Here is a 19,564-nt window from a genome sequence, read left to right on the forward strand (position 1 = left end):
AACAGACCTATATAGACGTCTGTAACACTGGGTATTTTCTAGTCCTGCATTAACAGACCTTTACTAGTCCTGCATTAACAGACCTTTACTAGTCCTGTATTAACAGACCTATATAGACGTCTGTAACACTGGGCCTTTACTAGTCCTGTATTAACAGACCTTTTCTAGTCCTGTATTAACAGACCTTTACTAGTACTGCATTAACAGACCTATATAGACGTCTGTAACACTGGGTCTTTACTAGTCCTGTATTAACAGACCTTAACTAGTCCTGTATTAACAGACCTATATAGACGTCTGTAACACTGGGTCTTTACTAGTCCTGTATTAACAGACCTTTACTAGTCCTGTATTAACAGACCTTTACTAGTCCTGCATTAACAGACCATTACTAGTCCTGTATTAACAGACCATTACTAGTCCTGTATTAACAGACCTTTACTAGTCCTGTATTAACAGACCTTTACTAGTCCTGTATTAACAGACCTTTACTAGTCCTGTATTAACAGACCTTTACTAGTCCTGTATTAACAGACCTTTACTAGTCCTGCATTAATAGACCTTTACTAGTCCTGTATTAACAGACCTATATAGACGTCTGTAACACTGTCTCTTTACTAGTCCTGCATTAACAGACCTTTACTAGTCCTGTATTAACAGACCTTTACTAGTCCTGCATTAACAGACCATTACTAGTCCTGTATTAACAGACCTTTACTAGTCCTGTATTAACAGACCTTTACTAGTCCTGTATTAACAGACCTTTACTAGTCCTGTATTAACAGACCTTTACTAGTCCTGCATTAATAGACCTTTACTAGTCCTGTATTAACAGACCTATATAGACGTCTGTAACACTGGGTCTTTACTAGTCCTGCATTAACAGACCTTTACTAGTCCTGTATTAACAGACCTTTACTAGTCCTGCATTAATAGACCTTTACTAGTCCTGTATTAACAGACCTATATAGACGTCTGTAACACTGGGTCTTTACTAGTCCTGCATTAACAGACCTTTACTAGTCCTGTATTAACAGACATTTACTAGTCCTGTATTAACAGACCTTTACTAGTCCTGTACTAACAGACCTTTACTAGTCCTGTACTAACAGACCTTTACTAGTCCTGTACTAACAGACCTTTACTAGTCCTGTATTAACAGACCTTTACTAGTCCTGCATTAACAGACCATTACTAGTCCTGTATTAACAGACCATTACTAGTCCTGTATTAACAGACCATTACTAGTCCTGTATTAACAGACCATTACTAGTCCTGTATTAACAGACCATTACTAGTCCTGTATTAACAGACCATTACTAGTCCTGTATTAACAGACCTTTACTAGTCCTGTATTAACAGACCTGTATAGACGTCTGTAACACTGGGCCTTTACTAGTCCTGTATTAACAGACCTTTTCTAGTCCTGTATTAACATACCTTTACTAGTCCTGCATTAACAGACCTATATAGACGTCTGTAACACTGGGTCTTTACTAGTCCTGTATTAACAGACCTTTTCTATCCTGTATTAACAGACCTTTACTAGTCCTGTATTAACAGACCTATATAGACGTCTGTAACACTGGGTCTTTACTAGTCCTGTATTAACAGACCTTTACTAGTCCTGTATTAACAGACCTTTACTAGTCCTGCATTAATAGACCTTTACTAGTCCTGTATTAACAGACCTATATAGACGTCTGTAACACTGGGTCTTTACTAGTGCTGCATTAACAGACCTTTACTAGTCCTGTATTAACAGACCTTTACTAGTCCTGCATTAATAGACCTTTACTAGTCCTGTATTAACAGACCTATATAGACGTCTGTAACACTGGGTCTTTACTAGTCCTGCATTAACAGACCTTTACTAGTCCTGTATTAACAGACATTTACTAGTCCTGTATTAACAGACCTTTACTAGTCCTGTACTAACAGACCTTTACTAGTCCTGTACTAACAGACCTTTACTAGTCCTGTACTAACAGACCTTTACTAGTCCTGTATTAACAGACCTTTACTAGTCCTGTATTAACAGACCTCTATAGACGTCTGTAACACTGGGCCTTTACTAGTCCTGTATTAACAGACCTTTACTAGTCCTGTATTAACAGACTTTACTAGTCCTGTATTAACAGACCTATATAGACGTCTGTAACACTGGACCTTTACTAGTCCTGTATTAACAGACCTTTACTAGTCCTGTATTAACAGACCTTTACTAGTCCTGTATTAACAGACCTTTACTAGTGCTGTATTAACAGACCTATATAGACGTCTGTAACACTGGGTCTTTACTAGTCCTGCATTAACAGACCTTTACTAGTCCTGCATTAACAGACCTATATAGACGTCTGTAACACTGGGCCTTTACTAGTCCTGTATTAACAGACCTTTACTAGTCCTGTATTAACAGACCTATATAGACGTCTGTAACACTGGGTCTTTACTAGTCCTGTATTAACAGACCTTTACTAGTCCTGTATTAACAGGCCTTTACTAGTCCTGTATTAACAGGCCTTTACTAGTCCTGTATTAACAGACCTTTACTAGTCCTGTATTAACAGACCTTTACTAGTCCTGTATTAACAGACCTTTACTAGTCCTGTATTAACAGACCTTTACTAGTCCTGCATTAACAGACCATTACTAGTCCTGTATTAACAGACCTTTACTAGTCCTGTATTAACAGACCTTTACTAGTCCTGTATTAACAGACCTTTACTAGTCCTGTATTAACAGACCTTTACTAGTCCTGTATTAACAGACCTTTACTAGTCCTGCATTAATAGACCTTTACTAGTCCTGTATTAACAGACCTATATAGACGTCTGTAACACTGGGTCTTTACTAGTCCTGCATTAACAGACCTTTACTAGTCCTGTATTAACAGACCTTTACTAGTCCTGCATTAACAGACCATTACTAGTCCTGTATTAACAGACCTTTATTAGTCCTGTATTAAAAGACCTTTACTAGTCCTGTATTAACAGACCTTTACTAGTCCTGTATTAACAGACCTTTACTAGTCCTGTATTAACAGACCTTTACTAGTCCTGCATTAATAGACCTTTACTAGTCCTGTATTAACAGACCTATATAGACGTCTGTAACACTGGGTCTTTACTAGTCCTGCATTAACAGACTTTTACTAGTCCTGTATTAACAGACCTTTACTAGTCCTGCATTAATAGACCTTTACTAGTCCTGTATTAACAGACCTATATAGACGTCTGTAACACTGGGTCTTTACTAGTCCTGCATTAACAGACCTTTACTAGTCCTGCATTAACAGACCTTTACTAGTCCTGTATTAACAGATATTTACTAGTCCTGTATTAACAGACCTTTACTAGTCCTGTACTAACAGACCTTTACTAGTCCTGTACTAACAGACCTTTACTAGTCCTGTATTAACAGACCTTTACTAGTCCTGCATTAACAGACCATTACTAGTCCTGTATTAACAGACCATTACTAGTCCTGTATTAACAGACCATTACTAGTCCTGTATTAACAGACCATTACTAGTCCTGTATTAACAGACCATTACTAGTCCTGTATTAACAGACCATTACTAGTCCTGTATTAACAGACCATTACTATTCCTGTATTAACAGACCATTACTAGTCCTGTATTAACAGACCTTTACTAGTCCTGTATTAACAGACCTGTATAGACGTCTGTAACACTGGGCCTTTACTAGTCCTGTATTAACAGACCTTTTCTAGTCCTGTATTAACAGACCTTTACTAGTCCTGCATTAACAGACCTATATAGACGTCTGTAACACTGGGTCTTTACTAGTCCTGTATTAACAGACCTTTACTAGTCCTGTATTAACAGACCTATATAGACGTCTGTAACACTGGGTCTTTACTAGTCCTGTATTAACAGACCTTTACTAGTCCTGTATTAACAGACCTTTACTAGTCCTGCATTAATAGACCTTTACTAGTCCTGTATTAACAGACCTATATAGACGTCTGTAACACTGGGTCTTTACTAGTCCTGCGTTAACAGACCTTTACTAGTCCTGTATTAACAGACATTTACTAGTCCTGTATTAACAGACCTTTACTAGTCCTGTACTAACAGACCTTTACTAGTCCTGTACTAACAGACCTTTACTAGTCCTGTACTAACAGACCTTTACTAGTCCTGTATTAACAGACCTTTACTAGTCCTGTATTAACAGACCTCTATAGACGTCTGTAACACTGGGCCTTTACTAGTCCTGTATTAACAGACCTTTACTAGTCCTGTATTAACAGACTTTACTAGTCCTGTATTAACAGACCTATATAGACGTCTGTAACACTGGACCTTTACTAGTCCTGTATTAACAGACCTTTACTAGTCCTGTATTAACAGACCTTTACTAGTCCTGTATTAACAGACCTTTACTAGTCCTGTATTAACAGACCTATATAGACGTCTGTAACACTGGGTCTTTACTAGTCCTGCATTAACAGACCTTTACTAGTCCTGCATTAACAGACCTATATAGACGTCTGTAACACTGGGCCTTTACTAGTCCTGTATTAACAGACCTTTACTAGTCCTGTATTAACAGACCTTTACTAGTCCTGTATTAACAGACCTTTACTAGTCCTGTATTAACAGACCTTTACTAGTCCTGTATTAACAGACCTTTACTAGTCCTGTATTAACAGACCTTTACTAGTCCTGTATTAACAGACCTTTACTAGTCCTGTATTAACAGACCTTTACTAGTCCTGCATTAATAGACCTTTACTAGTCCTGTATTAACAGACCTATATAGACGTCTGTAACACTGGGTCTTTACTAGTCCTGCATTAACAGACCTTTACTAGTCCTGTATTAACAGACCTTTACTAGTCCTGCATTAATAGACCTTTACTAGTCCTGTATTAACAGACCTATATAGACGTCTGTAACACTGGGTCTTTACTAGTCCTGCATTAACAGACCTTTACTAGTCCTGTATTAACAGACATTTACTAGTCCTGTATTAACAGACCTTTACTAGTCCTGTACTAACAGACCTTTACTAGTCCTGTACTAACAGACCTTTACTAGTCCTGTATTAACAGACCTTTACTAGTCCTGCATTAACAGACCATTACTAGTCCTGTATTAACAGACCATTACTAGTCCTGTATTAACAGACCATTACTAGTCCTGTATTAACAGACCATTACTAGTCCTGTATTAACAGACCATTACTAGTCCTGTATTAACAGACCATTACTATTCCTGTATTAACAGACCATTACTAGTCCTGTATTAACAGACCATTACTAGTCCTGTATTAACAGACCTTTACTAGTCCTGTATTAACAGACCTGTATAGACGTCTGTAACACTGGGCCTTTACTAGTCCTGTATTAACAGACCTTTACTAGTCCTGCATTAACAGACCTATATAGACGTCTCTAACACTGGGTCTTTACTAGTCCTGTATTAACAGACCTTTTCTATCCTGTATTAACAGACCTTTACTAGTCCTGTATTAACAGACCTATATAGACGTCTGTAACACTGGGTCTTTACTAGTCCTGTATTAACAGACCTTTACTAGTCCTGTATTAACAGACCTTTACTAGTCCTGCATTAATAGACCTTTACTAGTCCTGTATTAACAGACCTATATAGACGTCTGTAACACTGGGTCTTTACTAGTCCTGCATTAACAGACCTTTACTAGTCCTGTATTAACAGACATTTACTAGTCCTGTATTAACAGACCTTTACTAGTCCTGTACTAACAGACCTTTACTAGTCCTGTACTAACAGACCTTTACTAGTCCTGTACTAACAGACCTTTACTAGTCCTGTATTAACAGACCTTTACTAGTCCTGTATTAACAGACCTCTATAGACGTCTGTAACACTGGGCCTTTGCTAGTCCTGTATTAACAGACCTTTACTAGTCCTGTATTAACAGACTTTACTAGTCCTGTATTAACAGACCTATATAGACGTCTGTAACACTGGACCTTTACTAGTCCTGTATTAACAGACCTTTACTAGTCCTGTATTAACAGACCTTTACTAGTCCTGTATTAACAGACCTTTACTAGTCCTGTATTAACAGACCTATATAGACTTCTGTAACACTGGGTCTTTACTAGTCCTGCATTAACAGACCTTTACTAGTCCTGCATTAACAGACCTATATAGACGTCTGTAACACTGGGCCTTTACTAGTCCTGTATTAACAGACCTTTACTAGTCCTGTATTAACAGACCTTTACTAGTCCTGTATTAACAGACCTTTACTAGTCCTGTATTAACAGACCTTTACTAGTCCTGTATTAACAGACCTTTACTAGTCCTGTATTAACAGACCTTTACTAGTCCTGTACTAACAGACCTTTACTAGTCCTGTACTAACAGACCTTTACTAGTCCTGTACTAACAGACCTTTACTAGTCCTGTATTAACAGACCTTTACTAGTCCTGTATTAACAGACCTATATAGACGTCTGTAACACTGGGTCTTTACTAGTCCTGCATTAACAGACCTTTACTAGTCCTGCATTAACAGACCTATATAGACGTCTGTAACACTGGGCCTTTACTAGTCCTGTATTAACAGACCTATATAGACGTCTGTAACACTGGGTATTTTCTAGTCCTGCATTAACAGACCTTTACTAGTCCTGCATTAACAGACCTTTACTAGTCCTGCATTAACAGACCTTTACTAGTCCTGTATTAACAGACCTATATAGACGTCTGTAACACTGGGCCTTTACTAGTCCTGTATTAACAGACCTTTTCTAGTCCTGTATTAACAGACCTATATAGACGTCTGTAACACTGGGTCTTTACTAGTCCTGTATTAACAGACCTTTAATAGTCCTGTATTAACAGACCTTTACTAGTCCTGCATTAACAGACCTTTACTAGTCCTGTATTAACAGACCTTTACTAGTCGTCCTGTATTAACAGACCTTTACTAGTCCTGTATTAACAGACCTTTACTAGTCCTGTATTAACAGACCTTTACTAGTCCTGCATTAATAGACCTTTACTAGTCCTGTATTAACAGACCTATATAGACGTCTGTAACACTGGGTCTTTACTAGTCCTGTATTAACAGACCTATATAGACGTCTGTAACACTGGGCCTTTTCTAGTCCTTTATAAACAGACCTTTACTAGTCCTGTATTAACAGACCTTTACTAGTCCTGTATTAACATACCTTTAATAGTCCTGTATTAACAGACCTTTACTAGTCTTGTATTAACAGACCTTTACTAGTCCTGTATTAACAGACCTTTACTAGTCCTGCATTAATAGACCTTTACTAGTCCTGTATTAACAGACCTATATAGACGTCTGTAACACTGGTCCTTTTCTAGTCCTTTATAAACAGACCTTTACTAGTCCTGTATTAACAGACCTTTACTAGTCTTGTATTAACAGACCTTTACTAGTCTTGTATTAACAGACCTTTACTGGTGCTGTATTAACAGACCTTTACTAGTCCTGTATTAACAGACCTTTACTAGTCCTGTATTAACAGACCTTTACTAGTCCTGTATTAACAGACCTTTACTAGTCCTGTATTAACAGACCTTTACTAGTCCTGTATTAACAGACCTTTACTGGTGCTGTATTAGAGGACCGTTCAATCATCTTAAATTAATATATCTTTGTTCTTACAGGTCCAGCTGAAGCCTCCAAAGAAGAAGTGTGAGTATGATTGTCTCTCTCTGGCCCCAAGCCCATTTTTCTCTCACTAATCCACTGCTTTTCAATTCTTAAGGGGGCACGAACGAGTGTACACTATATTTGGGGAGTAGGGGGAATCGGCATTGAGCCCGTGTTGTTGTTGTTGTCAGTATGACAGCTGTAGATGGAGAATGTGTTGTTGTTGTCAGTATGACAGCTGTAGATGGAGAATGTGTTGTTGTTGTCAGTATGACAGCTGTAGGTGGAGAATGTGTTGTTGTTGTCAGTATGACAGCTGTAGGTGGAGAATGTGTTGTTGTTGTCAGTATGACAGCTGTAGATGGAGAATGTGCTGTTGTTGTCAGTATGACAGCTGTAGATGGAGATTGTGTTCTTGTTGTCAGTATGACAGCTGTAGGTGGAGAATATGCTGTTGTTGCTGTCAGTATGACAGCTGTAGGTGGAGAATATGCTGTTGTTGTCAGTATGACAGCCGTAGGTGGAGAATATGCTGTTGTTGTCAGTATGACAGCTGTAGTTGGAGAATGTGTTGTTGTTGTCAGTATGACAGCTGTAGGTGGAGAATGTGTTGTTGTCAGTATGACAGCTGTAGGTGGAGAATATGTTGTTGTTAGTATGACAGCTGTAGGTGGAGAATATGTTGTTGTTGTCAGTATGACAGCCGTAGGTGGAGAATATGCTGTTGTTGTCAGTATGACAGCTGTAGGTGGAGAATATGCTGTTGTTGTCAGTATGACAGCTGTAGGTGGAGAATATGCTGTTGTTGTCAGTATGACAGCCGTAGGTGGAGAATGTGTTGTTGTTGTCAGTATGACAGCCGTAGGTGGAGAATGTGTTGTTGTTGTCAGTATGACAGCTGTAGATGGAGAATGTGTTGTTGTTGTCAGTATGACAGCTGTAGGTGGAGAATGTGTTGTTGTTGTCAGTATGACAGCCGTAGGTGGAGAATATGCTGTTGTTGTCAGTATGACAGCTGTAGGTGGTGAATGTGTTGTTGTCAGTATGACAGCTGTAGGTGGTGAATATGCTGTTGTCAGTATGACAGCTGTAGGTGGAGAATGTGTTGTTGTCAGTATGACAGCTGTAGGTGGAGAATATGCTGTTGTTGTCAGTATGACAGCTGTAGGTGGAGAATGTGTTGTTGTCAGTATGACAGCTGTAGGTGGAGAATATGCTGTTGTTGTCAGTATGACAGCTGTAGGTGGAGAATATGCTGTTGTTGTCAGTATGACAGCTGTAGGTGGAGAATATGCTGTTGTTGTCAGTATGACAGCTGTAGGTGGAGAATATGCTGTTGTTGTCAGTATGACAGCTGTAGGTGGAGAATGTGTTGTTGTCAGTATGACAGCTGTAGGTGGAGAATATGCTGTTGTTGTCAGTATGACAGCTGTAGGTGGAGAATATGCTGTTGTTGTCAGTATGACAGCTGTAGGTGGAGAATATGCTGTTGTTGTCAGTATGACAGCTGTAGATGGAGAATATGTTGTTGTTGTCAGTATGACAGCTGTAGATGGAGAATATGCTGTTGTTGTCAGTATGACAGCTGTAGGTGGTGAATATGCTGTTGTTGTCAGTATGACAGCTGTAGATGGAGAATGTGTTGTTGTTGTCAGTATGACAGCTGTAGGTGGAGAATATGCTGTTGTTGTCAGTATGACAGCCGTAGGTGGAGAATGTGTTGTTGTCAGTATGACAGCCGTAGGTGGAGAATGTGTTGTTGTCAGTATGACAGCCGTAGTTGGAGAATGTGTTGTTGTCAGTATGACAGCCGTAGGTGGAGAATGTGTTGTTGTCAGTATGACAGCCGTAGTTGGAGAATGTGTTGTTGTCAGTATGACAGCTGTAGGTGGAGAATATGTGGTCGTTGTCAGTATGACAGCCGTAGTTGGAGAATATGTGGTCGTTGTAAGCTAATAGGTCATGTTCTTTCATTAAAGGTGAAGAACTTTCCACGTCACTGCTCTGTTTATCCCAGCCAGGCACCACAAACATCCCCATCCGGTCTCACTCACATTCAGTCCTCACCTTGCACACATGGCCCTGCCTCTCAACTATGAAAGGAAAAACACAATTTCCTGGAATTAATGAGTCAGACATTAGTCAAATACTGTGGACTACTTCCTGATAAACATATCGACAGTTAGGCAGAGTTCTCAACACACTGCCTGATAAACATTTTGACAGGCAGGGTTCTCAACAAGCTTCCTGATGAACATATTGACAGGCAGGCCAAGTTCTCGACAAACCTAGCGGGTCCCGTGTGGCTTAGTTGGTAGAGCATGGTGCTTGCAATGCCGGAGTTGTGGGTTCGATTCCCACGGAGGACCAGTACGAAAGAAAGAAATGATGACTGTAAGTCGCTCTGGATAAGAGCCTCTGCTAAATGACTGAAAATAATCATAGCCAGGTCATTAATGAGACTGGTTTCGGCACTGCAGCAGAGCTTCAGAATAAACAGGTCTCTGGTGGGGAAAAGACCCCTAAACGGTGAACACCCATGCACACGCACATTTAGATATTGGACAGACCTGAGTTGATTACTACTTCCAAGCCATGCCATTCATTGACCTTTGTTTGATGTGACTGTGTGTTTGACCTGGACAGTCAGAGCTCCTGGGGGTAATGGACTTATTACTGACTGACTGACTTATTACTGACTGAGTTATTACTGACTGAGTTAATACTGACTGACTGAGTTATGACTGACTGAGTTAATACTGACTGACTGAGTTATGACTGACTGAGTTAATACTGACTGACTGAGTTATGACTGACTGAGTTATGACTGACTGAGGTATTACTGGCTGAGATATTACTGACTGACTAATGACTGACTGACTAATGACTGACTGAGTGACTGAGTTGTGACTGAGTTATTACTGAGTGACTGAGTTATTACTGGCTGAGATTTTACTGACTGAGTTATGACTCACTGACTTATTACTGACTGACTTATGACTGATTGACTTATGACTGACTGAGTGACTGACTTATTACTGAGTGACTGAGTTATTACTGAGTGACTGAGTTATTACTGAGTGACTGAGTTATTACTGACTGAGTTATTACTGGCTGAGTTATTACTGGCTGAGTTATGACTGGCTGACTTATGACTGACTGACTGACTTATTACTGACTGAGTTATTACTGACTGAGTTATTACTGACTGAGTTATGACTGACTGAGTTATGACTGACTGACTGAGTTATGACTGACTGACTGAGTTATGACTGACTGACTGAGTTATGACTGACTGACTGAGTTATGACTGACTGACTCAGTTATGACTGACTGACTCAGTTATGACTGACTGACTCAGTTATGACTGACTGACTGACTTATTACTGACTGACTTATTACTGACTGAGTTAATACTGAGTGACTACTGAGTGACTGAGTTATGACTGACTGAGTTATGACTGACTGAGTTATGACTGACTGAGTGACTGAGTTATGACTGACTGAGTGACTGAGTTATGACTGACTGAGTGACTGAGTTATGACTGACTGAGTGACTGAGTTATGACTGACTGACTTACTGACTGAGTTATGACTGACTGACTTACTGACTGAGTTATGACTGACTGACTTACTGACTGAGTTATTACTGACTGACTGAGTTGTTACTGACTATTACTGACTGATGATGTCATTTACAGCACAGAGGAGTCTGCACAAGAAGAAGAAAAAAGGATGTGAGTAACATGGCCTGTGTGTGTGTGTGAGTTTGCTCGAAGGTCACTGTGATCAAGACCTGTCTATCTATGTCTTTCTCACCGTGTGTGTGTGCGTGTGTGTGGTTGTGTGTGTCCTCTTCTCCCAGGAACTATGGAGGTGTGTATGTGGGACTACCAGCAGACCTGAGCGTTATGCCTCCTATCCAGATGGGAACACACCAAGGTAACAGTCTTACACAGATAGACAGAGCACTGTGCCTCCTATCCAGATGGGAACACACCAAGGTAACAGTCATACACAGATAGACAGAGCACTATGCCTCCTATCCAGATGGGAACACACCAAGGTAACAGTCTTACACAGATAGACAGAGCACAATGCCTCCTATCCAGATGGGAACACACCAAGGTAACAGTCTTACACAGATAGACAGAGCACTATGCCTCCTATCCAGATGGGAACACACCAAGGTAACAGTCTTACACAGATAGACAGAGCACTATGCCTCCTATCCAGATGGGAACACACCAAGGTAACAGTCTTACACAGATAGACAGAGCACTATGCCTCCTATCCAGATGGGAACACACCAAGGTAACAGTCTTACACAGATAGACAGAGCACTATGCCTCCTATCCAGATGGGAACACACCAAGGTAACAGTCATACAGAGATAGGCTGAGTATTGTTCTTACACAAGATGTGCTGGGTCTGGATATGAGTTTGAGAGGATGTCCAAGTCTCAATGTGTTTCTCAGCCTCCGTTATAGACACAAAGACTCTCAATTTCCTGTCAGGCCTTAGAGGTCAGGAGGAAGCATGAGAGAGTTCTGGTTAAAACACTTCTGACTGAGGAGGATCATTCTGAGAGAGAGGGATGTGGATATGGTGCTGTGGAAGTGATCTGGTGGTGCGGGAGTGATCTGGTGGTGCCGGAGTGATCTGGTGGTGCGTTAGTGATCTGGTAGTGCCGGAGTGATCTGGTGGTGCGGGAGTGATCTGGTGGTGCGGGAGTGATCTGGTGGTGCGGGAGTGATCGGGTGGTGTGTTAGTGATCTGGTGGTGCCGGAGTGATCTGGTGGTGTGTGATACTGATGCTACAGCTCCAGGTTATACACAGTGATGATGTATCACAGACAATTGTGTGTGTGTGTGTGTGTGTGTGTGTGGAGGTGTTTAACTATTCTTGTGGGGACCGGAAGACCCCACAAGAATAGTAAACAATCAAAAATTGGACCAACTGGGGACATTTTGTTAGTCCCCACAAGGTCAAATGCAATTTGTAGGGAGTTTAAGGTTAGAATTAGTGTTAGGGTTATAATTATGTTTAGGATTAGGAGCTAGGTTTAGGGTTAAGTTTTTGGGTAAGAAAATGGGTTAGGTTTAGGGGTTAGGGAAAATAGGATTTTGATTGGGACGGAATTGCGTGCGTGCGTGCGAGTACACATTTGTGTGGTCGTGTGTGTGTTTGTGTGTCCCGTTGGGTGTTATAATGAGGAGACTGGGATCCTGTGGCAGGTAATTGGTAATGCCACTCTCCCCAGGGACTGGCTAAAGTGATGAGCACCTCAAGGAGGCTAGGGCAAACAGCCTTAATGAACCAGCAGGTGTATGTGTGTGTCAACGTCAAGTCCTAGTAATTTTCTCTTTTCTCTCCACAGATAAGTGAAGCATCATTGAAACACCTTTCACTAAAGGTATGATGTCAACGGCCCCGATCTCAATATCCTATGTTAAACTCTCTGCCTCAATCTCAGAAGTTCATCTTTTGGGACTCTCACACCCACGACAGACAGACAGACAGACAGACAGACAGACAGACAGACAGACAGACAGACAGACACAGACAGACAGACACAGACAGACAGACAGACAGACAGACAGACAGACAGACAGACAGACAGACAGACAGACAGACAGACAGACAGACAGACAGACAGACAGACAGACAGACAGACAGACAGGATAATGATGATGTCAGCAAGCATGAAGGAAGGAATTGTTTTCTTTGATCTCTGATTGGCTCCATAGGACCCAGTAGAACCCCTGGGGGACCAATCATCTCCCTCTCTCTCTCCATAGGAACTGAACTGGGATCAGTTTCTAAGGTGAATGATCAGACAATGGGTCATATGCTCTCCATGGACGTGACTGATCAGGAATCAGCGTTATGTTAAATAGGCACAAATGGAAGAAAAAAGTCCAAAACGAAATTAAAGGGGGAGGTACTATCTGAACTTGTCCAATAACAAATACTTGTTTTCATTTGCGTTACACAAAATTGGAAAACATGCACCCTAATGAACACGACCCAGGTTAAAGGGCATCACGGATGTTGGAGTCGGCATTCACCACTCAGGATCATGAGACAAGACAACCTTCTACTCAGAACTAAATGTCAGACTGGATCAGATAGGCCTATTCAGATCTCAGCAATACCAAGAAACAAGACAAGACCTCTCTCAGAACTCCTATTCAAATATTTCTTGATTTTCTCTCTCTGTCTCTGAGTCAATAGTTCTCAGAAATTCTCTCTATAGGAGCTGGATCAAATGTTCCCCATTTGTATCATTGGTCGAATAGAGAAGAATCTTTCTTCACTCAATATGTAGGCATATGTACAGTATTTGGAGCATCCACGTTTTCTTTTCTTGAATGTATTCCAACATGTTAATTATTTTCACAACATAGTTTCCACAGTCTTAAATAAATCTTGTGGAAATGCATTGTGTGCTCGTGTGCATATGTCTTCAGAAATGTATGCTTTCTGTATGTGTGCGTGCATGTGTTGTGTGTCTTTCTCTCTGTGTCTTTTTTTCTGCGTGTAATTGAAAAGCCTATTCCTCACCGTTCATCTACTCAGTACGACTAGCCTACACTTCATCTACAGTCTACTTGTTATGTGCTAATGAGATTTTTCAAATGACTATAAACTAGTTTTAGATTGACTCCTTGGAGACCGTAACTATCAACTCCTTGGAGACCGTAACTATCAATTCCTTGGAGACCGTAGCTACCGACTCCTTGGAGACCGTAACTATCAATTCCTTGGAGACCGTAGCTACCGACTCCTTGGAGACCGTCGCTACCAACTCCTTGGAGACCGTAACTATCAACTCCTTGGAGACCGTAACTATCAACTCCTTGGAGACAGTAACTATCAACTCCTTGGAGACCGTAACTATCAACTCCTTGGAGACAGTAACTATCAACTCCTTGGAGACCGTAACTATCAACTCCTTGGAGACCGTAACTATCCACTCCTTGGAGACCGTAACTATCCACTCCTTGGAGACCGTAACTATCCACTCCTTGGAGACCGTAACTATCCACTCCTTGGAGACCGTAACTATCCACTCCTTGGAGACCGTAACTATCCACTCCTTGGAGACCGTAACTATCCACTCCTTGGAGACCGTAACTATCTGTCTCCTTGGAGACCGTAACTATCTGTCTCCTTGGAGACCGTAACTATCTGTCTCCTTGGAGACCGTAACTATCCACTTCTTGGAGACCGTAACTATCCACTTCTTGGAGACCGTAACTATCCACTTCTTGGAGACCGTAACTATCGACTTCTTGGAGACCGTAACTATCGACTTCTTGGAGACCGTAACTATCGACTTCTTGGAGACCGTAACTATCCACTTCTTGGAGACCGTAACTATCCACTCCTTGGAGACCGTAACTATCCACTCCTTGGAGACCGTAACTATCCACTCCTTGGAGACCGTAACTATCCACTTCTTGGAGACCGTAACTATCAGCTCCTTGGAGACCGTAACTATCAGCTCCTTGGAGACCGTAACTATCAGCTCCTTGGAGACCGTAACTATCAGCTCCTTGGAGACCGTAACTATCAGCTCCTTGGAGACCGTAACTATCAGCTCCTTGGAGACCGTAACTATCAGCTCCTTGGAGACCGTAACTATCAGCTCCTTGGAGACCGTAACTATCGACTCCTTGGAGACCGTGACTATCAATTCCGTGGAGACCGTAGCTACCGACTCCTTGGAGACCGTAGCTACCGACTCCTTGGAGACCGTAGCTACCGACTCCTTGGAGACCGTAGCTACCGACTCCTTGGAGACCGTAGCTACCGACTCCTTGGAGACCGTAGCTACCGACTCCTTGGAGACCGTCGCTACCGACTCCTTGGAGACCGTCGCTATCCACTCCTTGGAGACCGTGACTATCCACTCCTTGGAGACCGTGACTATCCACTCCTTGGAGACCGTGACTATCCACTCCTTGGAGACCGTGACTATCGATTCCGTGGAGACCGTGACTACCGACTCCGTGGAGACCGTAGCTACCGACTCCTTGGAGACCGTAGCTACCGACTCCTTGGAGACCGTAGCTACCGACTCCTTGGGGACCGTCGCTACCGACTCCTTGGAGACCGTCGCTATCCACTCCTTGGAGACCGTGACTATCCACTCCTTGGAGACCGTGACTATCCACTCCTTGGAGACCGTGACTATCCACTCCTTGGAGACCGTGACTATCCACTCCTTGGAGACCGTGACTATCGATTCCGTGGAGACCGTGACTACCGACTCCGTGGAGACCGTAGCTACCGACTCCTTGGAGACCGTAGCTACCGACTCCTTGGAGACCGTCGCTACCGACTCCTTGGAGACCGTCGCTACCGACTCCTTGGAGACCGTAGTTAGCTAAAACAAGCTAGCTAAAACTGTGGTCTGGTTATCAGTCAATCAGCTTTCAGATTTCAGTAACATGGTTCAGGCCCTATTGAACTGACTTGCCCTATGGACTGGTTGGACTGTGGATGCGTTCCAAATGGAACACTATTCCTTATATTGTGCTTTTGATCAGGGCCGGTAAAAAGTATTGCGGTGCCATTTATAACGGTACCATTTGGGATGGAACCTGTGTCTTGTGTACTGTTGTAGAGCTCTTAGGAAGTAGTTGGTGTTTTCAAAGGAGATGGTTTTTCATGACATAATTTCCTTTGTGTTGTGTGGTGTTGTGTGTCAGTCACCTCTCAGTAACACTGGCTAATCCAGGAACATTGGATAATCACCAACTCTGTTATTATCAACCTAGAAGACACAGAATACACAGTCTCTATGGTAACATCTCATCTGTGTGGTGTGTCTGTCCATCACAATCCTCTTCATCTTTACTTCCTGGGCTCCATTAAGGCTTGTTGTCCAGATTATGTTGGAACAAAATGTCAAATAAACCAATGAGATGGGTTGATGCACATACAATAGTTTTCCTCACTGTATACCTTGACTGTCTTGTTGGTTTTGATTCCACCTCCCATGTAGCCTCGTACGACCATCTTGGCCTCATGAGTTTTCATTCTGTTTCACTACACGGATTGGCAAAACATGACGTAAACTCATGAGATCAAGATTGTCCTATGAGGCTACCTCCCTTGTTCCAGAGAATAACGAGATCTTTAATTTGTGGTGATTAAATACATGGACAGGAACAACAACCACACACACACACACACACCCACACACACACACACACACCCACACACCCACACACCCACACACACACACACACACACACACACACACACACACACACACACACACACACACACACACACACACACACACACAAACACAAACAAACCACAGGAGGTTGGTGGCACCTTAATTGGGGAGAACGGGTTTGTGGTAATGCCTGGAGAGGAATCAGCGGAATGGTATCAAATTCATCAATCACATGGTTTCCAATTTGTAAGTCGCTCTGGATAAGAGCGTCTGCTAAATGATGTAAATGTAAACGTAAATGTTTGATGGTTTACAGATGTTTGACGCCATGCCATTTGCTCTGTTCTGGCCATTATTATGAGCAGTTCTCCCCTCAGCAGCCTCCACTGACACACACACACACACCCGCACCGCTTTGTCACAGTAAATGGCGTGTAGACCAGTACCTCTGGTCTCAGCAGTGTAGCTAATTGCTGTTCTCTCAGGTAATGGGTGATAACACAATGTCTACGTCCCTGTTTTCTATGTAGAGCACTACTTTTGACCAGGGCCCAAATAGGGCTTTGGTCATAAGTAGTGCACTATTTAGGGAATAGGATGCCATTCCTACATGGCCAATGACTCACAACACACTTCTCCCTGCTAGTTACAAACACCAATGCGAAGCAGACCTCTTCCGCTGAATCATCAGTGGCAATGGTAGTCACATGACTGTGTTCTATTGCCTTTAGAACATCATTGGAACAGCATGAACAACACAGCTGGGACATCTCATCACAGAGAGGATGCAGTTGCCCCTGGACACTGATCTAATGTACAGATAATAAACTGTGGTGGGTAAACTGATCCTAGATCTGTGCCTATGAGCATATTCTACCAGGAGCCACTTGGGGTTTGGCCCGAGGCTGCAGGGGTAGATGGGATGTTGAATGATCTCTCAGGTAGATTGATGGTGGATTCCTGACTGGTGATGTGGCATTAACTGCAGGCCAAACACTGCCAATCAACTACACTGTAATCATAATAAGCTGCTTTCTGTGACACATGAAATGGTACATGTCCACAGATCGATTAATACGGGCATTTCATTTACACTTAACAGGATGGGCCGTTTTAATAAAGGATTCTCCTAACCCATGACTAGATTTAAAAAAACAACTAAATGATGGGGTAATAGGAAATATAACTATGTGTAGTATTTCATGTTGAAAGAAGAGCAGTTTTGATGGTAGTTGTTCAGTTGGATGTAACAGTAGAGTCGAAAACGGAAGTGTCTTGCTGTTCCACTATCTGCCACCAGATGTCAGTGTTATTCCAGAGGAGAAATCGCATTACAGTTGTTTCAATGCCGGCCTTCTATGCTGTGTAAAGCAGAGGAGGCTGGTGGGAAGAGGGCAGTGGCGGTTCTAGCTTGTACGGCTCCCTGGGCAACCCCCCCCCCTTCACTCGAGCATCACCCATTACCCATCCCCCAACACTGTCAACCAAGAGTCAAGACTAAAACAATTCACCTTGGTGGTGTGCAGACTGGTTTTATATTATTCTTAACCATTTCGCACAAACCAGAAAAACAAACAATAATATGTCTGTGAAACTATATATTCACAGTATTATGAATGAATTGTGGTTTATTTGGTAGCATTTTGTTGTGTGACTGATTTTACTAATTGCATTAGTACTGTACACAGTTAGAGATGCGCTATTTGATAGATTCCCCCATCTCTCTACCTCTGTCTTCCAGTGGGGAGACCTGAGGTCAACATACCCCTGTCCCCCTACCTCTGTCTTCCAGTGGGGAGACCTGAGGTCGACCTACCCCCGCTCCCCATACCTCTGTCTTCCAGTTGGGAGACCTGAGGTCGACCTACCCCCGTCCCCCTACCTCTGTCTTCCAGTGGGGAGACCTGAGGTCGACCTACCCCCGTCCCCCTACCTCTGTCTTCCAGTGGGGAGACCTGAGGTCGACCTACCCCGTCCCCCTACCTCTGTCTTCCAGTGGGGAGACCTGAGGTCGACCTACCCCCGTCCCCCTACCTCTGTCTTCCAGTGGGGAGACCTGAGGTCGACCTACCCCCGTCCCCCTACCTCTGTCTTCCAGTGGGGAGACCTGAGGTCGACCTACCCCCGTCCCCCTACCTCTGTCTTCCAGTGGGGAGACCTGAGGTCGACCTACCCCCGTCCCCCTACCTCTGTCTTCCAGTGGGGAGACCTGAGGTCGACATACCCCCGTCCCCCTACCTCTGTCTTCCAGTGGGGAGACATTTAAGTCATTTAGCAGACGCTCTTATCCAGAGCGACTTACAAATTGGTGGATTCACCTTATGATATCCAGTGGAACAACCACTTTACAATAGTGCATCTAAATCTTTTAAGGGGGGGGGGGGGGTTAGAAGGATTACTTTATCCTATCCTAGGTATTCCTTAAAGAGGTGGGGTTTCAGGTGTCTCCGGGAAGGTGGTGATTGACTCCGCTGTCCTGGCGTCGTGAGGGAGCTTGTTCCACCATTGGGGTGCCAGAGCAGCGAACAGTTTTGACTGGGCTGAGCGGGAACTGTGCTTCCTCGGAGGTAGGGAGGCGAGCAGGCCAGAGGTGGATGAACGCAGTGCCCTTGTTTTGGTGTAGGGGCTGATCAGAGCCTGAAGGTACGGAGGTGCCGTTCCCCTCACAGCTCCGTAGGCAAGCACCATGGTCTTGTAGCGGATGCGAGCTTCAAC

At 42.8% G+C, this 19,564-nt stretch overlaps 1 long non-coding RNA gene across 1 annotated transcript in view; it reads left to right on the forward strand.

Moving 5' to 3' along the window:
• The window catches only part of LOC123728275 (uncharacterized), a 64,611-nt gene extending 51,388 nt beyond the window's left edge, over positions 1–13,223 (forward strand). Inside the window, exons 2-5 of the long non-coding RNA XR_006760184.1 lie at positions 7,667–7,694; positions 11,354–11,389; positions 11,518–11,594; positions 13,034–13,223. This is a non-coding gene — a long non-coding RNA (uncharacterized lncRNA). The remainder of the gene's footprint in view (positions 1–7,666; positions 7,695–11,353; positions 11,390–11,517; positions 11,595–13,033) is intronic.
• Positions 13,224–19,564: the final 6,341 nt, after the last annotated feature.

The sequence above is a fragment of the Salmo salar genome, chromosome ssa17 (genome assembly GCF_905237065.1).
Source record: "Salmo salar chromosome ssa17, Ssal_v3.1, whole genome shotgun sequence".
Lineage (NCBI taxonomy): Eukaryota > Metazoa > Chordata > Actinopteri > Salmoniformes > Salmonidae > Salmo > Salmo salar.